We start from the raw sequence: 23,316 nt of genomic DNA, 5'->3' as shown, positions 1-23,316 counted from the left end.
GTAAATCCAAAACTCGTCTGAAATTCATGAAACTTGGCATGCTATCATGGAGCGGCATCAACATGCCGTGGTAAATTTTGTCACATTTGGGGCAGGTTTGGGTATATGCTTCTCACAAACCAGAGCTTCTCACAACAAGCATGATGGTTTCGGTAGGGAACGTCCCACCTTTGGGGACGAAACAATATCCATTGCCTCCTGTTGCTTCCAAAAAATTTCTCGTGTCAGCATAGAACAATAGGAGTGTTGTGTCAATTTTTGTGATTTTTCGGGGTTCATTTGGACATTTTTATGCATTAACTGAGTTTTCAATGCATTTATGTGCATAATTCAAATTTGAACTACATGCACATGCTCCAGTGCATGTAAATTGGTTGAAAAATCAAATCTATGTCCTTGGGTGCATGCTTAGGTCAGACGCAAGAAATGGAAATGAATTTCAAACACCAGGGCACTATTGATTGTCGGCAAAACATTGAGATGCCTGGTTTTTAAATTCTAGTAAATCCAAAACTCGTCTGAAATTCATGAAACTTGGTACAATTTTAGTCCCATTTGGGGCAGGTTTGGGTATATTCTTCTCACAAACCAGAGCTTCTCACAACAAGCATGATGGTTTCGGTAGGGAATGTCCCACCTTTGGGGATGAAACGATATCCATTGCCTCTTATTGCTTTCAAATTTTCTCTCGTGTCAACATAGAACAAGAGGAGTGTTGTGTCAATTTTTGTGATTTTTCGGGGTTTGTTTGGACATTTTTATGCATTAATTGAGTTTTCAATGCATTTATGTGCATAATTCAAATTTGAACTACATGCACATGCTCCAGTGCATATAAATTGGTTGAAAATTCAAATATGTGTCCTTGGGTGCATGTTTAGGTCCCATGCAAGAAATGGGAATGAATTTCAAACACCAAGGCACCGTTGATTGTCGGCAAAACGTTGAGATACTTTATTTTTAAATTCTAGTAAATCCAAAACTCGTCTGAAATTCATGAAACTCGGCATGCTATCATGGAGCGGCATCAACATGTCATGGTAAAAATTTTGTCCCATTTGGGGAAGGTTTGGGTATATGCTTCTCACAACAACCATGACGGTTTCGGTAGGGAACGCCCCACCTTTGGGGACGGAACGATATCCATTGCCTCTTATTGCTTCCAAATTTTTTCTCGTGTCAACATAGAACAACAGGAGTGTTGTGTCAATTTTCGTGATTTTCGGGGTTCGTTTGGACATTTTTATGCATTAACTAAGTTTTCCATGCATTTATGTGCATAATTCAAATTTGAACTACATGCACATGCTCCAGTGCATATAAATTGGTTCAAAAATCAAATCTGTGTCCTTTGGTGCATGCTTAGGTCCCATGCAGAAATGGGAATGAATTTCAAACACCAGGGCGCTGTTGATTGCCGGCAAAACATTGAGATGCCTGGTTTTTAAATTCTTGTAAATCCAAAACTTGTCTAAAATTCATGAAACTTGGCATACTATCATGGAGCGGCATCAACATGCCATGGTAAAAATTTTGTCCCATTTGGGGCAGGTTTGGGTATATGCTTCTCACAAACCAGAGCTTCTCACAACAAGCATGATGGTTTCGGTAGGTAACATCACACCTTTGGGGACGAAACGATATCCATTGCCTCTTATTGCTTTCAAATTTTCTCTCGTGTCAACATAGAACAACAGGAGTGTTGTGTCAATTTTTGTGATTTTTCGGGGTTCGTTTGGACATTTCTATGCATTAACTGAGTTTTCAATGCATTTATGTGCATAATTCAAATTTGAACTACATGCACATGCTCCAGTGCGTATAAATTGGTTGAAAAATCAAATCTGTGTCCTTGGGTGCATGCTTAGGTCCCATGCAAGAAATGGGAATGAATTTCAAACACCAGGGCACCGTTGATTGCAGGCAAAACGTTGAGATACTTTATTGTTAAATTCTAGTAAATCCAAAACTCGTCTGAAATTCATGAAACTTGGCATTCTATCATGGAATGGCACCCGACATGCTGTGGTATTTTTCGTGTCCATTTTGAGAGAAGGCGCACTCGAATAATGACAGCCAACAAAGGCATTTTGAAAAAATAGCTGCCACTTTAATATCTCAAACATTTGTATAATTCAAACCGTGTGCGTTGTGTTAACCATTCACGTGACGCCATGTGTCTTGGTTTTAATGGCTGTAGGAGGTGCCGTGTAGACAGATGCTTGACCTTGACTGAACGGGGGGTGTGCGTGCATAGTCCGGTGCGCAGGCTGACCGAGAGGCGTGCAAGCTGTCCTCAAATGCACAGGCTCACCGGGAAGCGTGCGAGCTATACGCTGCGTAGGCTCACTGGGAAGCGAGCCCTTTGACTTCCATGGCCGCCCGCCTTCCTCTCCGTGCGCGTGCCCCCCCTCAGCGGCATGGGACGCCGCCGTCGAACGCTACCTCTCAGCGCCGCCAGCTGCCGTCCTCCCGCGCCCCGCCCGTCGACACCGGGACGACATGATGCAATGTGAGAGCGGGATTTGTGCATCTCGTCAACACAAACGGTTCTTTTGGATGACCCGTGTGCAACCACTTACGAAAAATTGGGTGCGATTTGCATCTGTCATATTGGGTCTATTACCATTTGTCAAGCTGGAAAGATTGACATTTGCTGATCTAGTAACATTGCCATTTTTCAACCTTGTAACACTGCGATCTGTCAAAATATGAAGCTAAAAATCACTAGCAGTATCTAATATTTGCAACTAAAATTTAGTGATTAAGCATAGATTTCATTCATATATTAAGCAGTCGTTCTTAATTTATACAAACTGTTCAACTCGACAGCTGAACCGACTAAACTTTTCCCCAATTGTTGCCAACCACGTACTGAAATAGCTAGTTCAACTATATATATACTAGCTAATTTTAAGTACGTTGTACAGTCCCACCACATCTATAGTCAGATGAACTGAACAAAATAGCCCCTAAATACTACTACTACTATGGAGGGGCTTTGTACTACTTACGGCTGCCTCTCCTCTGCCGAGCACGCTTAGTAAGAGGTGGAGGAGGAGGAGCCTACCGACGAGCTGGGCAACCGCAATACGGTGCCTGCCGTTGTTGCAGCTTCAGCGACACTCACCACGAACGCCCTCTGCCGCTCCAGACGACCCCTCTCGAAGCGGTGGTTCTCCTAGTAGATCTCCTGATTCCTCACCTCTGAGGCGGCGTGTGCCACGGCCACGGTGGCGGTAAGGCTCTTTGCGTGCTCGACGAGGCGCTCCTCCTCCTCCCGCAGGAACTTGGTGTAGCGCGCAAGGTCGCTGACGCACGTGCGGGCATCCACCTCCGCCTCCCGCCTTCGGGCGGTGGTGGCGGAGCAGGTGATGACCCCGGTGGTCGACAGTGGGCTGGCGGCCACGGCGGCCGACGACGGGGTGGCGGCCACGACCAACACCTCCCGCCTTTGAGCCGAGGTGGCGGAGCGGGTGATGGCCACAGTGGCCGGCAGTGGGGTGGCGGCCACGACGGCCACCTCCCGCCTTCGGGCCACGGCGGTGGAGCGAACGATGGCCCTGGCTTTTGATGGTGGTGTGGCGGCAACGGCGGCCGGCAACAACTGCTGACGGGCACCAGCGGCGGAGCGTGTGGTGGGTGTTCCGCGCACACCCAACAGGGACGCCACGCGCACTACACTACACCGGGGACTGCGCCGCCGCCGCGATGTAACCTCTCAGCTGGAGCTGTCCTCTGATGATGGCGGAGTGGCTGAGCGACGAAGACGGACCTGTGCCATTAGCGATTGTGGTAGAAGAAGACGAGATAAGCTACAGGGAGGGAGGAGAAAATGCGACGCAGGACTCGCCGGCCGTGAGGGTTTTTATAGCAGGCCGGTAAGCATTGAGATTTTGGGGGATTTCACCGAGTCAGGCGGGAAGCTTGCGTGGGAACTTGCGAGGTTGCACGGGAATGGGCTCACCGACGATTCATTGGCGCCACCATTTGGCCAAAAGAACGCCCCCGCGCGCTGCGCAAGCTTGCGCTGTACGCCATCTACAGCAGCGGGGTGACAAGCCGTGCGAGAGGAGGACGAAACGCCACGTACACATACGGTTAATAAAAAAATGTTTGCGATTTAATTACCTACTATACCCCCGTCCTGGTTTATAAGTATGATTTAACTAATAAAATATGAATGCATGTCGCCAAAGATTATATAGTTGGATTCGTATTTGAACATAGTTTCCAATTATATAATTTTTATAACATGCATTAACATTTTGTTGGTTAAATTTGAGGGCAAAGTATGGCACAGAATATAAAGGGGACTATAGACTAGACGGAGGTGGTAGCACACGGCCGCTCTCTACGCAGCGACGCAACTGTCGGCCGACTTCTAGGCGACCATTTCCTACGTGTTCAACTGCTCTATGTGTGTGGTTGCTTGCGGTTCAGGCGGCCGCGGCGCGCTCTGCTCGCGTCCTGCCGTGTGTGCTCTGCACTCGCGTCCCTCCGGGTGCTCTGCCCTCGTCCCTCCACGCGCGCTGCCAGTGTTTGGGGCCGGCGCACGATCACGCACGTTCGTGTGCATGCGGTTGCGCCACGCACGGCGCGATGATGCAGTTACCCGCTGCAAAAACTGCCATGCAGACGTGCCGAGAATCCATGCCGCCCAGCCCCCTTTTATTCCTGCGGCCATTTACCTTCATCTCTCGTCTCACACGACACAATAAGCACACCCACAAGGACACATACAGAGAGGACATCCAGCGGTTCCAATGGCGCTCCCCGTGGCTCCAATGGCGCTCCTAGCGGCCGACGACGACAACGGCGGGCAGTTCACCACGCAACACGTCGTGGACACCCACGTGAGGGGGAAGGCTCTCTCGGTGGTGTACACGAACAATCCGGTATCGGTGGAGAGCTCCATCCAAACTATGGAGCAGTTCCTTGCCGAGGACAAGGACCAAGTGGTCGGCTTCAACCTCAAGTACACTGACGGTGTCCTGGACTAGGGGGTACTCACCACATCGTCTCCCGACTAGGTGGATCGGGCCGAGGACCCCCATGGCGGTTCACTCATGGGCCACTTCAGGCAGCCCATGCCGCATACAAGGAGTATTCCATGAGACTTGGTGATCAAGACAAGGACTACTCTCCACCAACGTATTCGGCTAGGACTCTTGTAATCCTAGGCCTCTGGTGCATTATATAAGACAAGGCCAGGCTAGTCGATAGATCAGTATGACATTAATCATCATACCCTAGGGTTTAGACTACAACATATGATCTCGGGGTAGATCAACTCTTGTAATCTCTATATTCATCAAGATCAATCAAGCAGGAAGTAGGGTATTGCCTCCATTAAGAGGGCCTGAACCTGGGTAAACATCGTGTCCCCTGTCTCCTGTTACCCATCGATCCATAACACACAGCTCGGGACCCCCTACCCTGAGATCTGCCGGTTTTGACACCGACAATGGTGCCTTCATTGAGAGTTCCGCTGTGAGATCAACGAAGGATCGATGGCTCGTGTGCAGATTAACTGTGATGTTGACATCTTCGTCACCGGCTCGAATGGTCACCTTGGCTCGACCGAGGACTGCACTCTTCGTTAGATCGTCATGTTTGGACTATGACCTACATCAACATCAACTCCGATCTCTCTCAAGATCATGGAGGAATCATTCATGGATCCCGGGGGCTCAACGTCAACATTGCCCTTGAGCGACCGTGCTGTTTTTCTGGACAGCGAACTTGTATCCGCTGCCACCACCTCCTCGAGTATCATTTTAACGATTGCTTTGGTGGAATTGTGCGGAATTAAGTCTACAACAACCATGCAAAATTTCGTCGAGTTCCGATGGAGGAATCTCCGGCAATCTACGATATACCGGAGCCCTGTCAAATCTGGACGGGAATCTGGACGAGTTTAGGGCGTGGTATCCAGAGCCAAGCTCGGAGGTCCTTTGGAAGATCCAACCATTCATCTGCTGCGGAATTCCCATATCTACCGCCCATCAAAATTTCAGCTCGATCCGACGGTTCAAACTCCGGGAACCTTCCAATGAGTGGACCAATTTTTTGATCTGTTTTCTGCACGAACACGGATCTGACCCGAATTCATGTTTCTTTATGAACGTGATATTGGACAACCTTTTTAAAGGAATTTTCTTCTAGGGTATTGTGCGTTGTTCTTAACACATGCCCATAAAATTTTAAGCCTTCTCTGAGGTACTCTTCACCCTCACGCTGGTGTCAAACCAGTCCGGTAACATTGCTCCACGGCTGCCGACCTGCGCTAGACACGTCGTCGCTTTGTTGAGCCGAGCTCATCTTCTTCGGATCATCATCTTGGCGAGCCGAAAAAGAGTTCGGCATCGCGAAGGATAAATCATCACCAACAACGCCGCCCCACGGATTACACGGAACGGGCACACCGGCATCGCCGTTCGGTCACTTCATCAATTCGACTTTGATCGTGTCACAAGTTATGACCAGCGTCGGCATGACCGCACTGTTGCTTCTTCAAGCTAATGTCCATCACGCCGAACTGCTTCAACACCTCGGCTGACATGGCAGCTGCAATGTCTCCTTACTGGCCCGCTCCGTCACCTCGGCTAGACCGGGGGCTTCACCATCTCTTCACCAACCTACTCCGGAGACTTTGGCATCACCCGCCGACCAGCTTCGTCACATTAGCTGGACCGGGGGCTTTGCCTTGGCGAGCCAACCTTTACCAGCATCGCCATGTCGTCGCTTCACCGTCCATCAGGCAATGGGTGTGCGGATCGATTCCCAATTTTGGGAGTCACTTTTCTTCGAACCGCTACAACAAATAAGCCAGGTGCTATTAACCCTAGCAATTTTTGCTTGTTTGGGTTTATTTTTCCCAAGGAATTATTACGCTGGTTTGTTCCATCATCTGTACACAGGTCTATCAAATGATGGCCGCGTTAACGATGGTTGCGCGATGGTTCGGTCAGTTTCTCGTCCGCAGTTCGGTGAACGCCGCATCTAGAGCCCGGACCGCCCTGCAAATTCAGGCTTTGTCACGCCTTCACTGCGTCACGCCGATGCCCTGCATCGACATTGACTTCGGCGCCAGGCCACATATCTTTAAATAAATTATTTTGTGTAAATAACTACACGAGGATTTTTATATATTTATATTATTATTGTTGGACTGCACTATTTTACATCTGTAGGTAATCGACTTCGACTGCGTCATGCGGACACTTCGGCAAGCCGACATCGTCGTCCCAATCGGCGTAAATCGGCTCACGTGATCACCTTGTTGGTCGAATTGCCATACGGACATGTTCGGTTGCCTCGGGACTTCGGCATCACTGAGGGAGCTCTACCTCATCGAGTGTTCGGCGCACAAGCCATATTTCTTTTATTACTCACTTTGCATAAATTATTAATTATGCAACATTTTTTTAATTTATTATTATTACTATTATCTCCGGTTTGCACTATTTTCTGTGCACAGGTAAATGATCTGGGTCGGGCAGTGTTGTCACCTCGGCGTACTGACCCACGCTGGGGACTTCGGCGTCACTCTGCCGGCCTGCATTAGTTGTGCTATGTCACCACTTCGGAGTGCCGAGCTCTTCGCTCAGCCACCTCGGGACCGGCTTGGGGGGTGGAACCTTGTCCCACATCAAGCTCGGACCACGTCATCAATGCTGAACACATTAACCAACTAAGTCGCTTTCATGCTCAAAGTCTTAAATTTTTAACTTGTGTTCGGTTCGACCTTGCTCACATACGTTGTTCGTTAAAAGAAACTCCCTTTACCCATGTTAACTAGGGGATCTTAAAATTTATATGAGCCATTTTATAGTAAATGTGTTTTCTTCTTGGTCGTTGCAAAGTCTTTTTTACCGCTCCTTTTTCGACTCGAGTGCATGGTCAATAGCCGGATAGCCTAGCTTCTCTCTAAAGCCGCTCGAGTTTAGTTGACTAAACTGGCCTCGGAGAAGCACTCCGCCTTCGGGATAAGGAGCTTGAAGCCGTAGGCTGACCCGCTTGAAGTCTTGAGATCGGATGTGTCATGTTAAAGCACGACAGAAGCACAATTTTTTTTTCTAAGACCAATTTTCGGATTGGCACCGAACACTTGATCTAGTTCGGACGTCAAGTTTTACTGAAGTTTTTGGTTTTCCAAGCCTATGGCACTTTTAAACATTTGTGTGTTTCCAACATAAGTCTCGCAGTGCAACGCCGGACACCTTTAGAGATTCGGCAAAAACATTCTCGGATATTGCTATATATGCATTGGTTTCGAATTGTGTCTTTGGTCAATAGTTGGGTTGCCCGGCTCCTGTGCTTGCCTCCTACATTCTGCTTTGTTCGGCTAGGTGTGCAAAGGGAGAACCACTACGATTGTGCTTCTAGATAGCATGGTTAAGTGCCTCAGTGGAGAAAGCCGAAAACTGACTGTCACAATAAGCGTAAATTGGTCAGCGATCCGATGACAATATTAAATTATAAGATCGATAGAGGTCACCCCGTGTTAAATGGCGGTCCGTTCATAACATTGGCCGAAGTGTTTACGGCTTGACCTCGACTGTCTCCGAACACTAGCTGGGGGCTAGTAACTGGCCTCCCAACTTTAAGCTCCTATGACTAAGTGAAAGTTATAAAGCCCGCATATCTGATTGCCTCGTTTCCGCTAACACAACCGCCTTCGGGCACCGAGACGTCGGCTAAGGGTTGTTTTGTTATTGCGAAAACACCCTGCGTAGCATCTACAAGGAGGTGGAAGCCGACGATGGGCCACTTTCAACTGATAAACGGTCGCAACGGAGTCAAAATAAATATATCATCAGTGTTTGTATTTAATATACGAGGGCTGCCTTCCGCAATCATCGTTATAAAGCCATAAATATGCATCAATTTGACTTAAGATTTTAGCCAAGCTGGGTTGCCTGGCTCCTGTGCTTACCCCTACGTTCCCGACTGTTCGGCTAGGCGGTAAAGGGAGCACCTCTGTGATTGTTACTACCGGGTCATCCGAGTTAGTACCTCAGACTAGGTGAAGCCGAAAGCTAGCAATCTTAAAGGATCACATTGGTCGGCAACGACGGAAGTGAAAAATTTGGTTCCTTAATACCATAGAGTTCGGGAACTTTCCTCGAACTAAATCCTCAATATTTTCCTCCCACATTGATCGGAGGTGAAGTTTCATGATCATGATAAGCATGACGACCCAAAGAAAGGAACCGATAGCGGGACTATTTTCTTTGGAAGATGTTTCTTACGTTAAAACATAATATAACATATCTCTCCGTGTACCTTTGTTTATAAAACCGTATGGCCGGATTGCCTTGTTTTCCATAAATCTTTGCCCTTATAACGGCTTTATAAAGTAGGAAAACACTCCTCGGCTACTGGCCGAAGAGGTTGAAGCCGATGGTCGGTCAACAAAGTTTTGTACAATGCGGATACGAGCATTAATGATGTAAAGTACTTGGGTACATAGAGTCATTACACATAAATTGTGGGCAAAAATGAATTTTTCCGCAGCCAATCTTTTAAAGAGTCAATGGCACAGTCTCTTTGAGACGACCGAGCAGCTGACATGCATAATGCTCTCATAGTTCCCTATTGGCGTTGATTTCCTATCTATTAAGCCCCTTAAGGCCGAACTTGGCGAGCTTAGCTTTCGTTAGCTCTAACTCTGTTTTGAGATCTTTATTCTCTTCCCGAGAAGTTTGTGTTAAACACAACAAAATTTTCTGTCAAACGAATATCGATCCTTAATACGGCCACCCGTGCCCACATTAAGGCTCGGGGGCTACTGGGCTTCGCGCTTATTATTTACAAATATTAAAGGGGCACATCGATCCCCTGATCTGGTATTGCCACCCGACCAGTGTCTCGGGGGCTACTGCATTGCCTATTCAATGCAGAAAATTCAAAGTGCTTAGTGTTCGGCTTGACTGAACTATGGGCAAAGCGTCTTCGGACAACAATAGGTACCATCTGGACCTATCCGGCATCAAGCTAATATATTACGGCAACTTCTCAAGACCCTCTCTCAAGGGCCCGTTCGTCGATCACTATTACCTCTAATATATTACATTGTGTTTCTATTCCTACGTATGTTGCCGAGCTAGGAGTTGATCCTCAGGCCGATTTCGCGCATTGACCTGAGTCTCAGGGGCTACTAGGATCAGCGGTTTCATGTTTTCCTTCAGGTGCATCTCGGCTTTTAGGCCGACACACACCTTGAGGGCTACTGGTTATACATATTTACATCAAATAAATTTATACGCATCGGAAATAAAATCCGCAAACATTCAGCCCATGACCGAGGTGCTGAGCCACCTCGGAAGCAGTTCGGCATATAGCTCGGATGCAAGTGGCTGGCTCCTTAGAGGGCATTTCCGGCATTAAGCTCGGCTAAAACTTTTTGAACCAAGGTGATCTATGACACCTCAGATATAGTCCGGCGTTGGAGCTCGGATACAGTCCGGCTTTGGAGCTCGGATACAGTTCGACGTTGGTGCTCGGCTGCAAAAGATACCTCGAATGCAGTCCGGCGTTGGGGCTCGAATGCAAGAGGACACCACTGCACGGGAACAACTTCAAACCCGAGGTGGGCGTAAAAATAACAAGGCATTGATAAAGGCCGATAACTTAAAGGGGCTCCTCGGATACCCGACGTGTAAACTCTTTGGATTTACTTCGGCGATCCTCAAGATCGAAGATGAGAATATTTGTTGAACTAGTTTTCAAGACCGACGACCGAAGATGAAGAACGTTTCAGAAGGATCGAGGAGCGTCCCCAACTTGAAGACCGGTTCAGGGGGCTACTGACGGTGTCCTGGACTAGGGGTACTCACCACATCGTCTCCTAACTAGGTGGATCAGGCCGAGGACCCCCATGGCGGTTCACTCATGGGCCACTTCGGGCAGCCCATGCCGCATACAAGGAGTATTCCACAAGACTTGGTGATCAAGACAAGGACTCCTCTCCACCAACGTATTCGTCTAGGACTCTTGTTATCCTAGGCCCTGGTGCATTATATAAGCCAAGGCGAGGCTAGTCGATAGATCATTATGACATTAATCATCATACCCCTAGGGTTTAGACCACAACATATGATCTCGGGGTAGATCAACTCTTGTAATCTCTATATTCATCAAGATCAATCAAGCAGGAAGTAGGGTATTACCTCCATTAAGACGGCCCGAACCTGGGTAAACATCGTGTCCCCTGTCTCCTGTTACCCATCGATCCATGACACACAGCTCGGGACCCCCTACCTCGAGATCTTCCGGTTTTGACACCGACATACACCATGGGTCGTGCCGGGCACGATCAGAAGGTTGCCGTCACCTAGTTGTGCGTGCGACATGACGTCCTCGTCTACCACTACCACCTGGCCACAACGCCTTCCGAACATTTCTCCAGGTTTATCAACAGCTCCGACTATAGTTTCGCTGTGGTGGACACCACCAACGATCTAAAACCGCTCAAGGTTTCGGGCTTGAAATGCCCGAATCTTCTCAACATCCAGCGCCACTACAAGGTCTGGGGCAGCGACAAAAACAAACTGAACTCCCTAGTTGACCTCGCCTCAGCCATCATCGACCCCTACTACATGAAGATGAAGAATGAGAGCAATAAGGACAAGAACGCCTGGCACAATGTGTGGCATGAGAGCTTGGATGAACAACATGTCAAGTACGCGGCCATGGACGCGTACACATGCTACGAGATGTACATGTGGATTGTTGACATGAGGAACTATCTTCTTCCTGACCCAGACGAGGGATCGAGCCACATAGCAGTGGCGGGTGCGTCACAAGAAGTAGATGACTAGAAGATCATTTCTCCTACTTTAGAATGCATGCAATTGTTTATTGAGGTGTGTGCGAATGATCTGTATAGTCACTTATGTAATTGGATGTTTAATTCAGTTATATATATACATATTATTCTACTATAGACAGAGCAAATCACATGGCTTATTAGCAGCAATCGTCTGTGCTATTATTGGTCTTCGCACACATTTCTGATTACGGACCTGTTTGCCGCGTATCACACACATCTTGTTTAGTTGAACCGTTTCCATTGTGTTGCCTAATCACACACAGTTCACCCTAGTGAACCATATGCTGTATATCGCACACGCCTTCATCTGGCTGCCTGTTTCTTTTGTTCCTCCTCATCCCAAACAGTTAATTGAGCTGAACCGTATGCCCTGCATCGCACACGCAACTAAAATCTGAACAGTGTTTGATGCATCCGTCATCGCAAATGTTTTGCACCTTTTTTGACGGGTTTTTTACACCACCGTTTGCGATTATGGCATCGCACACAGTTTTGTCGAAGGGTCTCTCATCGTAGTGTCACGTTTGGACCATCCTGCAGTAGTGTAAGTATTTCTCTCAGTTATGAAACCAAGGTTATCAATCTAGTAGGAGAACCAAACAACACTATGTAAACAACACCTGCACACAAACAGCAAACACTTGCAACCCAACGCGTAGAAGGGTTGTCAATCCCTCAAAAGTTACGATCAAGATTAAATTGTATAGTTTTTGATAGATAGATCGGACAAAAATACAAAATAAAATAAATAAAAGAAAGCAAGGTATTTTATAGTTTTAATATATGATAAAAGATAGACCCGGGGGCCATAGTTTTCACTAGAGGCTTCTCTCAAGAAAATAGCATACGGTGGGTAAACAAATTACTGTTGGGCAATGGATAGAAAAGCAAATAATTATGACGGTATCCAAGGCAATGATGATACATAGGCATCACGTCCTAGACAAGTAGACCGAAACGATTCTACATCTACTACTATTACTCCACACATCGACCGCTATCCAACATGCATCTATGTATTAAGTTCATGGAAAAACAGAGTAACGCCTTAAGCAAGATGACATGATGTAGACAAGATAAACTCACGTATGAATAAACCCCATCTTTTACCCTTAACAACAACGATACATACGTGTCATGTCCCTTTCTGTCACTGGGATTGAGCACCGCAAGATCGAACTCATTATAAAGCACCTCTTCCCATGACAAGATAAATTAATCTAGTTGGCCAAACCAAACCAATAAATCGGAGAAGAAATACGAAGCTACAGTAATCATGCATAAAAGAGTTCAGAGAAAACTCAAATAATATTCATGGATAGATATGATCATAAACTCACAATTCATCGAATCCCAACAAACACACCACAAAAAGTCATTACATCAAATAGATCTCCAAGAAGACCAAGGAGATTATTGTATTGAAGATCAAAAGGAGAGAAGAAGTCATCTAGCTACTAACTATGAACCCATAGGTCTGTGGTAAACTACTCACGCATCATCGAAGGGTAGCAAGGGTGATGTAGAGCCCCCTCCATGATTGAATCCCCCTCCGACAGAGTGCCGGAAAAGGCTTCCAAATGGGATCTCGTGGTTCTGGAACTTGCGGCGGCGGAAAAAGTATTACGTGGACTCCACTGTTGGTTTCACAATTTCAGAGAATTTGTAGAGACGGAGCCAGGTCAAACGAAGCCACATGGGCCCCACAAGCCACCAGGGCACGCCCCAAGCCCAGGGTGCGCCTTGGTGCCTTGTGGGCCACTGCTCCATCTTCTCGTCCCCTCCCAAAGCTTCCAGGGTCTCTTATGTCCAGAAAAAATCACCAAAAAGTTTTGTTGCATCTGAACTTCGTTTGGTACTGATATTCTGCAAAACTAAAAACAAGCAAAAAATAGCAACTGGCACTGGGCACTAAGTTAATAGGTTAGTCCCAAAAATTGATATATTGTTGCCTGAAAGTGTATATAAAACATCCAAGATTGATAATATAATAGCAGGGAACAATAAAAAAATATAGATACGTTGGAGACGTACAACCGACCCTCAAACCGCCTGCATATGCCCAGATCGCACTGTCTCGACGTGTTGTGCCATCCAACGCGGGCATCTATCGGTCCACAGGGCTGCCAGGATGCACTTTTCCCCGCAAATCAGAGGCAAACGTTGGGGGGGCTTTGCGGGCGTCCGAACAACACCCATGCCCGCTTCTGACCATGCTGCCCCCCAAACCCCCTCGTCCCTCGCCCACGCGCGTTCTCGCTCGGCGACAGTTGTCCACGTTCATGCCGCTATAAAGCGTGCCACTACACATTGAAGCTGGCCCAGAGCGGACGCGACCTCTCACTGGCTCCACCATTGAAGTGGCGCACCAGTCGAGGGCGCCACTCGTGAGGCGTCCCCGATGTCTGCGCCTCTTAACTACCGGAGACGCCTCACTGGATGGGATGGACGGATATCTATGTTGGGGAACGTAGTAATTTCAAACAATTTCCTACGCACACACAGGATCATGGTGATGCATAGCAACGAGAGGGGAGAGTGTTGTCCACGTACCCTCGTAGACCGAAAGCGGAAGCGTTAGCACAACGCGGTTGATGTAGTCGTACGTCTTCACGATCTGACCGATCAAGTACCGAACGCACGACACCTCCGAGTTCAGCACACGTTCAGCTCGATGACGTCCCTCGAACTCTGATCCAGCCGAGCTTTGAGGGAGAGTTTCGTCAGCACGACGGCGTGGTGACGATGATGATGTTCTACCGATGCGGGGCTTCGCCTAAGCACCGCTACGATATTATCGAGGTGGATTCTGGTGGAGGGGGGCACCGCACACGGCTAAGAGATCAATGATCAATTGTTGTGTCTATGGGGTGCCCCCTGCCCCCGTATATAAAGGAGCAAGGGGGGAGAGGTGGCCGGCCAGGAGGAGGCGCGCCAGGAGGAGTCCTACTCCCACCGGGAGTAGGACTCCCTCCCTTCCTTGTTGGATTAGGAGAAGGGGGAAGGAGGAGGGAGAGAGGAAGGAAAGGGGGGCGCCGCCCCCCTCCTTGTCCAATTCGGACTAGAGGGGGAGGGGGCGCACGGCCTGCCCTGGCCGCCCCTCCTCTTCTCCACTAAAGCCCATGTAGGCCCATTAAACCCCCGGTACTCCGGTATATATCCGATAACCCCCGGAACCATTCCGGTGTCCGAATATAGTCGTCCAATATATCAATCTTCATGTCTCGACCATTTCGAGACTCCTCGTCATGTCCGTGATCACATCCGGGACTCCGAACTACCTTCGATACATCAAAACATATAAACTCATAATATAACTGTCATCGAAACTTTAAGCGTGCGGACCCTACAGGTTCGAGAACTATGTAGACATGACTGAGACACATCTCCGGCCAATAACCAATAGCGGAACCTGGATGCTCATATTGGCTCCCACATATTCTACGAAGATCTTTATCGGTCAAACCGCATAACAACATACGTTGTTTCCTTTGTCATCGGTATGTTACTTGCCCGAGATTCGATCGTCGGTATCTCAATACCTAGTTCAATCTCATTACCGGCAAGTCTCTTTACTCGTTCTGTAATACATCATCCCACAACTAACTCATTAGTTGCAATGCTTGCAAGGCTTATTGTGATGTGCATTACAGAGTGGGCCCAGAGATACCTCTCCGACAATTGGAGTGACAAATCCTAATCTCGAAATACGCCAACCCAACAAGTACCTTTGGAGACACCTGTAGAGCACCTTTATAATCACCCAGTTACGTTGTGACGTTTGGTAGCACACAAAGTGTTCCTCCGGTAAACGGGAGTTGCATAATCTCATAGTCATAGGAACATGTATAAGTCATGAAGAAAATATGGACGGACACGCATTGACGCTCCAGGACGCCTGGCCTCACCATAATTCGCTATTTAAAGGTGGCCATACCTGACTAACTCCACACCACAACACAAGCCACTCCCCATCCTCCTCCGTTGCATCACATCCACCGTGACTGCAGGTAGTGAAGCTCTATGGGAGAGCCTTTCCATGGAGATGAAGCACGAGGTGGCCGCCCTTGCCACCGCCTAGCAGAGCCGCTGATACCTCCTTTTATTGATCCGGTACTGGAACTGAAAAGAGTAGCCCGCACCTATTTCCCAGAGGTGACCTGGGTTATCGAACCCACAAGAGGAAGATTGCCTTGAAGCGATGGTCTCTAGCAAGCTTTTGTCAAAGTGTCAAATCTAGTTTTTCACCGGATCAACAAGAAAATAGTGATTCAAACACTTATAATAGAAAGAAGTCTGGGTATGAGGTCTTGTGCTTACAACCTTGTATTTGCAGTGGGATCAAATAAGATATTAATTTATGCGCTGGAAGTCACCCATCGAGATGTGTTTGTTACGGATCGAAGTGGGGAATGTGTCCAAATAACATCTTAACCGGCACGAGTCCCGCATCAAGAATCAGCTGTCCTACCACAGACCCTATCCATCGCGCAGGGTTGCCTTGATAATTAAGATAATGAAATCAGACAAGAGCTTTGGGCGTTTAATGACTACAACTCATTTCTCCCCAAGGATGTGTGATCCATGTTACCCTACTAAACTTTACTATCACCGGTGTTCGGTATAACACTTCACGATCTCCTTACTCCTAGCCTCACCGGTGCTCGGTCTCCATGATCCTGCTACCTGCAGGGATGAAGATCGTGGACAAGACAAGAGACATCTTCATGGTACAATTTCATTTCACACATACGGGACGTGATGTCAAATTCTTCCATTGATCCTCTCAACAAACACCTTGGGTTGCAAGGCTTATGCCTCAACCCATACCTTACTGAGATACTCACACATGGAGATCAGATCACGGGAAGAAAACATTGAAGAACACATCTAGACATTGATTGATTGCAATATGTCTTACAATGGATGCCTTGTGCGATGCACGATTACAAGTATCAATGGGATGGATGTGCACTATGGTGGTGGTGGAGATGGCGGCGGGTAGGGTTTGCGGATGAGGATGATGATGAAGAGGTTCTGGCTTCTGTGCTCGTCTCTCTGTTGACATTTCAATGGGGTCCCTTTAACGAAAGTTGTTTAGGTGGATGATCTGCCTAGGAATTCATGCCATACGGGCGTGGAACGCTGTATTTTGTGCTGCCTTCGTGCAGACGTCTCGTAGTGATTCCTTCTTCCTCCATTCTCCTTACATTCCATTTCCACACATGATTTCTTCCCTTTGTAGCCCATTTCCTGTGGAAACACATCAAAGAGAGGATTTGTGGAATCCTTTGCATTCATTAGTCATTAGTACCAATATCGAAGCGGATATCTCCTTTTAATTGGAATATCTTAGTTTAAACAAAGGTGAAATGAGTGTAAAAATACCACTCATCAACTCCCAAGCTTAAACTTAGATTGTTCTCCAACAACATAAAGAGAAATCCGAATCATAAGGAACTCAGTTGTTCAAACCGAAATAATGAGAAGGTTTTGGTTCACTTAAGATCGGTATGCCTAGATAGCCCTCCGCTTCTTGACCTGAAAACTTAGAATAGTTGTAGTGGTGCCATGGTTATAGTGCAAGTGTTAGTGAAGTAAAGATAATTAACACAAATGTCTTGATCTACTAGATAAAACAACTTTGCAACACTCTATCCTATTTATTCTAGACAACACTTGCTTGTCGGGAATGCATGGGAGAGTTTTTCTTTAGAAAGAGCTAATAAGACATAGGTTAGGGAGTGAAAGCATGTAATAAAATATGATGCTCTAATGCTCTTAAGCACACCCACAATTATTTCCTCCTCAAGGCTCTCAAGCACTTTATTTCAATCATTGTTTGCTGGAACGTTCATCGTCACGTGAAGGGATTATGCCAACTAAGGGATCATGCATAGGTTTTCGTTGTGTCTTAATGTTTAGGAACCTCTGATATATGTCTCTTGCGAGATCTTTTGATTAGTCCCTTTTATTTACCACATACACACCATTTCAAGAGAAAGCCGAATAATATTTATTTGTAGTGTTGCCACTACATACGGTAACACACTCGTAGCCAAAATCCGAGCTATCACTCTTGGTGGATCGTTCATTGGCCAGCGGAGTCCTCAACATAACATCAAGAAAGGTGACATTTACACATGTACACATGCATATAGTAGCGGGCCATGGCACCAACAAGGAGCTGAAGCACCAAGTGTTATGAAGTCTATTAAAATTAACAACATGGGGTTGAGCAATTCAAACATCACTTCTACTACAATTTTCTCAACTCCCAAGTCTAGAAAGACTTTCTCTTGTGCATAGTTATTCTTGATTAATATTACTTTATTTAAAAACAGTCCCACGGCAAGTCTTGGTTGTCTAAATTAAATAGAACTAGAACAAAATCTTTGTCTTCACTATCAAGACTCACTCCCATCTACACATATCGCACATACTACTACTACATCTACTCTAAGCATTTCAAGTGCAAAAGACGGGGGTCGTAGGACATACCTTCATGGTTGCGAATTTACACACTTCTCTTCCTTACTCTTGCATTCCTCGTTGTCCGGTGTTGATCAACTCCTCTGAAAACAAAATGCAAACAAACTCCAAAGGACAAGATAAAGAACAAGAGCAAAGCGAAGCTTATTCTATGTTGGTCAGGATCCCAAACCAGCGAGATCATTACGGCAGTTGGTCAGGAGCCCACTCCTGGCTCGAGTTGGAGAAGTTCATGTTCATGTAGGCGGACATGCCTCGAAGGGATGCGGCGAGGTTGCTCATATCATCAATAGAGCCCTGGAGGCTGCCGAGGTCCGCGTAGGTGGTGTAGTCTTGTTGGGGCTGCTCCTCTTCTTCATCGGTGGCGAGTTCTGCTCATCTACTAGTTCAGGTGCTGGGCCTTCTTGGTCAAAAGTTGCATCTCCTTCCTATGCAACATAATGCAGTTATCCATGCTCGATGGAGAAACGGTCAGGCATAGGAGTAGGCAACAAGTGTGCCACTCCAGGAGTTCTAATGCAACGACGGCCATTACAAACTACTACCATTCCAGCGCTAGTGAGAACACGAATATTAACAAGGGTGTTACGATAACGGGACGAAGATGATTGTAGTTGAGACCAAGGGCGTTGGCTAACATGGTGATCACTCCTCCACACACGATATCTCGTTGTGCATGATTTGTTGATGTGCAAGGTGTAGCAAAAGTATTGCCCCTAGGTTGGGCAAATAACCGACATCAAAGTTTGCTGCTTTCCCGAGAACTAGCATGTTCTCCTTATTCACCTTAGAAACTTCTCCTCGTGCGTGCAACGAGTTAGTGATAACATAATAGAAACAACGTATAGCAGGACTTTCAAAATGCAACTAGCTCTTGAGCCTGGCGTGCTCACCAAATTAAAGATTTGCCTCGGGTGCGGTTCAGTGTAATCATAAACATGGCGGATGTCATCATAATTGTTGGTGAAGCCAAAGTAATCACACCACTGCTAAAAAGTGATGTCGAAGTCTTGGTCCATGAGACGAAAAGTGATCCTCTCCTCCTCATATGCATTGGGCATCGAACCAACATTATGCGAGAGAGTACTAAGAAACTCAAGCGTCAAGCGTTCATATATCTCACATCCTTGATAAACAAAATGGTGCAACCTGACATTATGACAAAGCAAATTGAAATCATGGGTAATACCTAGCTTGGTGAGTGTTATCACACAAGCCCACTTGGTTGCTTTGATCTTCCTCGAGCTTAGTTGCCTAAACTTTCTTCTTGCTTCACGGTCGGTGAAGACGATCCCCTGGGTAAAAACTTGTTATGGCGGTGCTGTGGATGAACTCGAAGCACCGCGTACGCGAGAAGACCTCATTGTAAACATCTATAAAACAATTTTCCAGTCCAGTACATTTAAACAATATTGATCCTATGGCAATCATAATGTCATACTCCTCTAAAAACATCAATGAATCCAAGTCAAAGTCAAATTTGGATCAAATATATGCATCTCCTAGTCATGGCAATGCTAGGCATGTACAACATGGATTCACGAAAAATAACTTGGGGATCGGAGGAGAAACATGCCGTAGATCGATCACATGGAAGAATTTGAACTGAAATCGAGCGAGTAGAGAGATCAGGCGAAGTTTTGCTATGGTTTGGAGAGGTATAGAGGAAGAAGAAGAAGGAGAAACGAGAGACATGTGGGAAAATTACCTTCTTCCTCGGGCTTACTGGGCTGCCAGGATAGGAAACGACCGCTAATGCGAACGCAAGCCCCCGCATGGAATGCCGTCATTCTTCCTGAAAACTTACCTACGTCTGTGCTCATTCCATGCGACTGCTTATACGGGCGGCGACGGCCATTTAAAATGTCGTCTTCTTATCTGTTGTTTTCTTCTTTTGTTCGAAGGTGTCAAACGACCGCTCGGACGGGCACACGCGCCCGTTTGGAACACCGTCGAACGCTCCAAATTTTTTCTTGATTTTCTGCAAAAGAGTTAAATGACCACTCGAACGGGCGCCCGTGCCCTTTTGAAACACCATCTTTGCTCCTGCTGCCTCTGGTTGTTTTGCATTGGAACCTCCAGCAGGTCATGCGACCGCCCATACGACCGCTTGCGGCCGTCTGAAACGTCGTCTTTTAATCTATTTCTTGTGAAAATTTTCTTTTCCTTAGTTCTCCTGCGTGGTTAGTTCCAAAACAATACATAAACATTTTTCCACACATCCAAACATCGATTCAATACATAATTTAACTTGCACATCACAAAGCCTTCATTAGAACCACTCTTCCAAACTTACTTCTTCATATAGAACTTCAATCACTCTTTTTATTGAAATAAAAATAAAAACTTACTTGTCTACTTTATTCTCGTGGGTTGCCCCCCACGAAGCGCTTGTTTTCGGTCGGTTAGCTCAACCGTAGTGGTGATCAAGGCGGTGCAAACACACCGAGACCATAGCTTCTGGCATTCACAATGGTGCCTTTTCCTGAGTAGGTCTTCTTTTTATTTTCCTGGGAAATGTCTTACAAAAGGATCTTTAGCAGGTAAATCAAATCTAACATTCCCCTCAAACACATTTATCACAGCTTTGATAGTCCTTAGAAAAGGTCTATCGAGAATTAGATCAATCATGACAGGGCAATCATTAATTTGAACTACAACACCATACTTAATGCCTACAGCCCGAGTAAAAGTAGAATTAGCCATATTCAAAATGATCTCAGTATTAGCATAAGGACCGAGATTAAGACTATCATAAACTGATTTGGGGATAGTGGAAACACTAGCGCCAAGATCACATAAAGCACCGAACTTATTCAATCCTATCTCAATTTCTATAGTAGGTTCAAAAGCATCCTCTTGCTTAGCTGGTAACTTACTGTAGAGCTTCTTCCTTTCACCATCAAGTTCACGTACCATGGCTGTAACTTGTTCAAAAAAGATATTATATGCTTCATTATTATTAGTTACCTCCGGTAGTGGATACTTCATGGATATCATCTTCACAAAATCTGCAACGGTATAGTTGTACTCCGGCATATGTCTTGTGTCGATCACTTTAGCTTTCTCTTCCTTTCTTCTTACCATTTTAACTTCTTCAATGTGGTTAGGCTCCGACTTACCTGCAAACTTAGCCAAAATTAGTGTTTGACTCTCTGCCATTTTAGCTACTTGTGCCTTCATATTCTTGGATCTCCCTTCAAGTACCTGCACATCATTTGTTAGTCCACGCCTTACTGGTTAATTCACCAATTAAGTTATCATGATTCTTCAAGATATTCTTGAAGTTTTCATTCTGCTGAATCTGACTAGCAATAGAACTTTTAAGATTTTCTTCAAGAGTATTTCTGTTGCTAGCATTAGCTCTATTAAAGTTATTTGATGCTCCTCCATTACTAGGATAAGGAAGTCTAGGAGCATATCCATTATTTTTCCAATTAGGATTGTAGCTATTACGAGCGATAAAATTCACATCACTAGTTTCTTCACTAGTGATGGCATTCACGTTTATCTCTTCTTTACCCTTTATCACGGAGATAAGTTCATCAAGCTTGGCTGTTAACTCCGTGCTACTTTCTTCCATGCCACTCACCCTTTTAGTGGTGGTTCTTTCAACATGCAATTGAGCATGGTTCTCTTGCATATCATCCAGTAATTTCTTGACATCTTCTATGGGCTTTCCCATGATCGTTCCTCCTGCAGCTATATCAAGCATAGTTTTTAACATAGCGGAACCATGGACATCCATATCGATCCCTATGATTACACGAATGTGAACCATTGGTTATCATGTGATGTTCCCTTTGCTTCACGATACTTTACAAAACCTGAGGTGAGATGTATTAGTATCTTCTTGATTCATACAGAGCTCACTATACCGGTCTCCTCGTTACTGATTGCGTTCTTGTTTTTCGTTGACATGTTTCGGCATCCATGTGACATAGTCACCTATGTCTGGCCAGACGATGATGGGCGCCGTCACACCGAGAGGGCCCTAAGAATATCTCTCCACCGTTGAAGGAGCAAATTCCACTCTTGAGCTATCTTGTCCCTTGTCAAACTATCTGATGAACCTGTAAGTTGTCGTTATGATCACCTAATTACAGATAATGTTTGAGAAACCCCAAAGTCCATCATACGGTAAGAAGTGACTGCGATACTCTCATGGTCTAAGGAACTAAATCACACGTTAACACTCCATGTTATAACAAATGACTTATAATGATTGCATCTCAAAGTATAACAAACAAGTTTGGGTCGATTCAATAGGTCGTTCTTCCAGCGTCATACACTCAATGTTGTTGATCTGGAAAACGTGATCACCAACAACACTTAAGCTAATCTTAGAGGTGAGACTAGGAATCCTATTTTACCGTTTTTCATTCCGCACATGCATATGAGTCATCCACTGAATCGCATATTCCAGGATCATAGCAGTTATAACATAGAATATAAACTCTTAATTATAAACATGGAAATATAATAATACAATATTATTGCCTCCATGTCATATTTCTAACACGCATTACAATTCCACCACGACAGAGGTGCAGCCTGCGTCGGCGCCTATGTCGTCGTTCCAGCAGCCTGCGTCAGCGCCTATGTCGGCGTTCCATCAGGTGCAGGAGGAACAACAGTACAAATTTGTTCCTCCTGGAGCAGCACCGACTAGCGGAGGTCCAGATCTACGGCGAGCGCACGAGCGAGGTGGCCGTGGTGGCCATGGTCGCAGTGAACCCCAACTTTGTCGCGGAGCAGCGGGCCATCTACGATGCCGTCCGTGCTCAAGCCACCACTCGCTAGGAAGTGACCGTCGCGGAAGCGCAACACCAGGCGATCACGAAGGATAACAACGCCAGCTGCGCCTCCTGTGCGCCGCCAACGAACTATCTGACGGCCTGATGTGATGACGACAACGCGAGCGCCACCATTTACATCATGGACCTCACTTCCACCGACGACGCGGACTCCTCCGAGAATGAGCA

This window comes from Aegilops tauschii, chromosome 4, assembly GCF_002575655.3.
Source record: "Aegilops tauschii subsp. strangulata cultivar AL8/78 chromosome 4, Aet v6.0, whole genome shotgun sequence".
Lineage (NCBI taxonomy): Eukaryota > Viridiplantae > Streptophyta > Magnoliopsida > Poales > Poaceae > Aegilops > Aegilops tauschii.
Note: the sequence above shows the minus strand (reverse complement) of the source record.